Source organism: Petromyzon marinus, unplaced genomic scaffold, assembly GCF_048934315.1.
Source record: "Petromyzon marinus isolate PM22_M1 ecotype Great Lakes invasive population unplaced genomic scaffold, UKy_Petmar_22M1.pri1.0 PM_G_Scaffold_131, whole genome shotgun sequence".
In the NCBI taxonomy this organism is placed as follows: Eukaryota; Metazoa; Chordata; class Hyperoartia; order Petromyzontiformes; family Petromyzontidae; genus Petromyzon; species Petromyzon marinus.
In genome coordinates this window covers 41,093-47,219 of record NW_027422686.1, presented here as the reverse complement: position 1 = coordinate 47,219, position 6,127 = coordinate 41,093, and positions in this window count along the sequence as shown.

Sequence of the window (6,127 nt, the reverse complement as noted above, 5' to 3'; positions counted from 1 at the left end):
AATGCTAAATTATCCTGTTTGATTTGTACTAAGGGCCTCGGTGAATCTGTATGCTCTGACTTTAACGTAGCTATTTCTACAGCAGGTACAAGCTCTATTTCTGCAGCAGGTACAAGCTAATCACTCACCTATCTCAATGCTAAATTCTATGCTAATTCCATTGTCAAGATGTGTATGCCTTAACTTAGCTATTTCAATGCTAAATTCTATGCTAATCCCTTTAACAATGGGTGCCTCTGCGGGTGTGTATGCTTTAACTTTTAACATAGCTATTTCTGTGACCAGTCACAAGCTAATCATTCAGCCATTTCAATGCTAAATTATATGCTAATTCCTTTGTCAAGGCGCTTTGTTCCTCTCACACAGCTTAAAGGCCGTATCTGAACGTGGCTCTTTCACTCCAGCACTGTCCTACCAGACAGTCTCGCCCCCTTCACCTGATGAAGGCCGCTTGTGTTGTGGCCGAAACGTCGTGAGAATATTATTGTGTTATTTTATTTTATCAATTTATTATTTTATTATCATTCTACGTGACTTTACCGAAAGAACCAAAGAAGATGAATCATTGCAGTCACGAAAGCTTTAAATCGAAATCTAGTTTTCTTATTTACGGAGCAGCTCATTGTGGGAGGAGCGTGTCTCGTTCCCCTGAAGTGACGTCATGTCACCTGCTGCCGCGTGACGTCACGAGGAAACAGGAAGCTATCGCTTCCTGTTTCCTAAGCTATCGCTTCCTGCACTGAAATCTGATGTGAGAAATTCTCATTGCGATTGTGATTGTTGTGGTGGTGGTTGTGGTGGTTGTTGTTGTTTACCAAGATAGAGCCTCGCTCTCTCGTAGGGATGTCAGTTGAGTAGCAGCGAGCATGGGAATCGATGTCCAGGTTGGAACTTTACAACGCGGGGCCTAGCCACGTGGGGCCTTGCCTCCTGCCCTCGCCTGATTGCATTCACTTTAATTATCTCGCTTAAGTTTAATGTCTTCACCCGGCTCGCCACTTTGTAACTTTGTTTTATTGTAAACATTCACGCAGTTTTTATTTTCTTTTGTTAGCAGGCCAAGCCCGCTTGAGCTGCTATACCGCTCTTGTTATCAGAAGCGACCTGCCCACAACAACACAAGGTGAGGCTTTGTCAACGTGTGTGAATGTTTTGACTTAAAACTTTGGTGACTGCAGGAATTAATATTCTTGGTTTTTTCGGTAAAGTCACGTAGATATAAAGTTAAATTAAAATAACATAATAAAAATAATTTAAAAAAATTGTAAATAAAGCTAAAAAAACTGACGTCGTTTTGATCGCAACACAAGTGGTCTTTATTTAATGTAATTGTATTATCAGTTATGGTTATTTTCTGTCTACGTAACTTTACTGAAAGAAACAAGAATACGTGTGTCAATGTCTATCGGTCAAAGACGCTATACGGAGAGACGCGCAAACTCCAAATATACAGCAGGCGTCACGGTCGGGATCGAACCCACGACTTCCTGTACACCAGGTGAGGTAGTTAACATCTCACCACGGAGAGAGACACGCAAACTCCAGTTAGCCTCGGCTATGTTCGTTGATCCTCGATTAATTACTTGGTGTAGTGAGGAAGCATTAATGCTGAGCAGATGAAGGTGGCCAGGCATGATTCTGGACACGCCACCGCCAGTGTGTGACAGTGTCAAGTTTGTGTTTGCAGTAAAGTCTATCAACTCTATTGAACACGGAGGTTATATCAAAACAATAGTTTATTTTTGTTTTCCTCTGGAACTCTTTGTAAGAATGGAAACAGGAGGTGAACACAGCACGCACATGCAGCTGAAGTCGGAACTGTTCATCCCAGCATTCAAGGACATCTGAGCCTGGATTCACACCTCTAAGTTGCGATTGAACGTTAATTTATGCATTTCTGCCTAACACAAATAGTATTGTTTTCAACACCCTTTGCTATGTCAGCTGAATTTAGCTCTCATAAATATTCCTTTTGTAGCCAGACAGCTGAAATTGTGTGCTCGGAGCTTTTGGTGAACATTCATTTTGAAGATACGAGGGCTTCCAGGCATGTTTATAACCATTTGCCCTCTCATTGTGTGCCATAACAGCCCGTGTGATGAATTTGGGACACTTTTCCACTATATCATGAATATATGAATAAGTATAGACACACGTGTTACTGTGTATATATGCTTTCCTCTGTGCATCGATACTGACGTGTAGATGGTGTGGATATTATTTTTTTCTGTCTGCAGCTGACGCTTCCTCTGACGCTTCCTCTGCAGAATTGGTCTGATGGAGCAAATGCACTCAGCGCAGCTCGGTACGACAAGGCAACAATGCGACCGGTGTGCATACAGCACGAATCGGACTGGAGATTTGACACGGCACCAGAGAACTCACACAGGAGAGAAACCCTTCAAGTGCAGTGTGTGTGGGAAGGCGTTTGCAGATTCATCTACTCTTGTAGCACACCAGAGAACACACACGGGAGAGAAACCCTTCAAGTGCAGTGTGTGTGGGAAGGCATTTTCACGGTCATCTGCTCTTGTAACACACCAGAGAACACACACGGGAGAGAAACCCTTCAAGTGCAGTGTGTGTATGAAGGCGTTTGCACATTCATGTACTCTTGTAGCACACCAGAGAACACACACAGGAGAGAAACCCTTCAAGTGCAGTGTGTGTGGAAAGGCGTTTGCATATTCATCTGCTCTTGTAATACACCAGAGGACACACACAGGAGAGAAACCCTTCAAGTGCAGTGTGTGCGTGAAGGCATTTGCACGTTCATCTCTTCTTATAGTACACCATAGAACACACACGGGAGAGAAACCCTTCAAGTGCAGTGTGTGTGGGAAGGCGTTTGGAGATTCATCAAATCTTCAAGTACACCAGAGAACACAGAAGCATCAGAAGATCTGCAAGGAGTGGAGTCTGAAATCAGCTTGTGAAAGTCAAAGTGCCACCATGAGCCCATCCCTCATTAAACAAGAACCGGAAGAAAATCCCAGCTTGGACACTTTTAAAGGTATCGAGGTGAAATATGAAGAGGTGATGGTGAAGAGGGAAGAAGTGATGGTGAAGAGCGAAGAAGTGAAGGTGAAATGTGAAGAAGTGATGGTGAAATGTGAAGAAGTGAAGGTGAAATGTGAAGATGAAGATTCAACTCCAAAATGGGACCTTCACATCGATGGAGGCAACGTGAAGCAGGAGGAGAATTCTGACTGTGAGGCAGAGCGAGGCAACTCCCAGCAGTTTGTGGAAGTGGAGGTGTGGGTGGACTTCCTAGACAATACAAAGTCAAGTGGAGACCCGGTAGATGTGTAAGCCAGAGACGATGTCGATACAATAGATGCACCTTTGTCACAGGCCTTTAATGACAAGAATGTGAAGTTGAACACTCAATTTCTAGGTTCAACCTGCAGAGTAAGAGCGAGCGGCCAGTCTTTGTGGACCTGTGGGTTGGGTCAATCTCTGACCAGGAGCGAGAGCCAATAAGCTCCCAAGCATTCACGATGTTCTAATGATAATTGCTTTTACATGGTGCTTGCTTAATCGCCTCGGCAACTCGGAGTTTCGTATCTCGTCTGAGATGCTTGAAGAGCATCCCCAAGTAGCAGCTGCCCCTGTTTGGTACAAGGTGGTGGCCCTGCACCGGCCTGCATGTGGACAAGAGCCTGTCAGTAGGGGGCGATGATTGATGCATCATCTCAGTTGTGTAGTTTGTCGGCAATCTTGATTCGAAGCTTTTGTGACTGCAGGAATCCACACTCTCTAGTTATTTCGGTAAAGTCACCACGTGGGTAGAAACATAACAGATCACGGCGTTTAGATCACAACACAAGCAATCGTCATCAGGTGGGACAACCACAGCAAGAAGAAGACGCTGAAGTAGGCGCCTACTTCAGCAGTTTTGTCTTCTTGCTGCTGTGGTTGTCCCACCTGATGACGATTGTTTGTGTTGCGATCTAAACTCCGTGATCTATTATTTGTTGGCAATGTTTAGAATTTGCTACATTTTGACCCAGATGCAAGCATGAAATGGCCTACTCGTTTTGAATGACACTACAATAGTTTGTTGTACATACACTGTTAAGCAGGCGGTGCGTATTTTTAAAATAGCTTCTTGTTAATATGATGTAACCTGATGCAGTCAATTTCACTGCAGTAATTCAATTTTGTTAATATGCCTGTCAATAATTACGAATGAATACTTGTCTGTGCGTACTTTAAATGTTATTCTTTTATAAGGTGATGTTGATATCGAAAACTGACACATAACTGGCATGCCATAAATAGGAAATTAACTCTGCTTATTCGAATCAATGTATTCGTATATGTTGATAAACTGTTTCAAGCAGATTGTCTCTAACGGCGACTAGAGGGACCACGTGATTGTTTAAAAATGTATTTGATTATAACTATAATTGCCTACAATTCGTCATGTGTAGCTTATTTAGACTATAATTTATTCACTACCCAAAATGTATTTACTTGAAAACATAGAGCTGATATTTGTAAGCAATGTCTTTGTTATTTTTACGTTTGAAAACAAATATTTGCACAAATTTAACTTGTTCAGATACAAGGTAAATTCACAAGGCTTTGTAAAAAATCCAATATTTCAGAATTTTGCCTTAACGGAGAATTTTTTTTTTAATGTTGGTAAAAATAAAGATTCAGAAGTATATATTGTGCCGTGTCTACAATTTTACTGTAAAGGGGAATTGGTAAAAAAAAATTGATGGTTCAATGAGCCACTCTGTCTACGGGAAAGCTACCCATACGGATGCTTACCTGAAACCGGATTCCCACCACCATCCATCCCAGAAGAATTCCCTCATCAAGACTCTGCACCATAGAGCCCAATGCATATCCGACCAGGAACACATAGCCAGTGAACTCAAGCACGTACACCAAGCTCTTAAGGCTAATGGTTACTCCGACTACACAATCCGCAAAGCTATCACTCCAACCATGAAGAAGGACCCTCTTGAGGAGACTTTCAAAACCATCACTTTACCCTACATTGCGGGGATCACAAAAAAAGATCTCCAAAATCTTGACTAAAGACAAGATCCAGGTTCGTTTCAACACATTACATAAAATCCGTGATCTGGTTCCGTCTGTAAAAGATGTGATTCCGGACATACAGTACCCTGGCGTCTACAAAAAAAGTTGCCTCTGTGGTAGTAGTTACATTGGAGAAACCAAACAACATGTCTCGGACCTCATTCGTGAACAGAATGCAGACCTAAAAAACAGTAGGACCAACACCTCGGCCGTGGCAGATCACTTATAATTCAGTAGGCTCACATGACATTGACTTCTCCAAGACGGAGGTTCTTTGCAATCCATCTGGCTACCATGAGAGATTCGTTCATGAGGCTATCCACATATACACAGAGACAATTTCAACCGAGAGGAAGGAATTCTGGCTTAGCAATCATTGGAAGGATTTGATGAACCATTTCGGGTCTTAAATGATTGTTCACACTTATGGTGGCTTTCAGACCGCATCCATTATTTTCGTCTCCCCCCTCCTCTATCCCGAACATAGATGGGCTCGTCCATCTGAATGACTGTCAAATCGCTCTCCGTGGTGCTAACGTTAAAAAAGCGCCACTTTTTTCAAATTTTCTTGCTGTGGTTTTCACACCTGATGGTGATTGCTTGTGTTGCAGTCGAAACGTGAGAATTTTTATTTTATATTTTTATTATTTTTCTTGTTGTGGTTTTCACATCTGACGACGATTGCTTGTGTTGCAGTTGAAACGTCGTGAGAATTGTATTGTTTTATATTTTTATTATTTTATTGTTTCCCTTCTACGTGGTGACTTTACCGAAAGAACCAAGAACATGAATTCCTAGCAGTCACGAAAGCTTAAAATCAAAATTTATTTTTACTTCGTTAACACCTTTCATGTTCGCACGCCGCTAATTTTTTGCGACAAGAGGTTTCATTACCACAGGTTACACGTGCAGTGGGTCCAAGATGAGGCGAGACGGTTCGCTGGAGGCAACACGTTTATTCAACAAGGGAACCACAACACAGAGGGGTGACGACCCCTCACAGCCGATAACCTCAGGAGGCAGTCCCTCCACACTACGGTGCCCTTACTCTGGTTCTAGCGCTAACCCT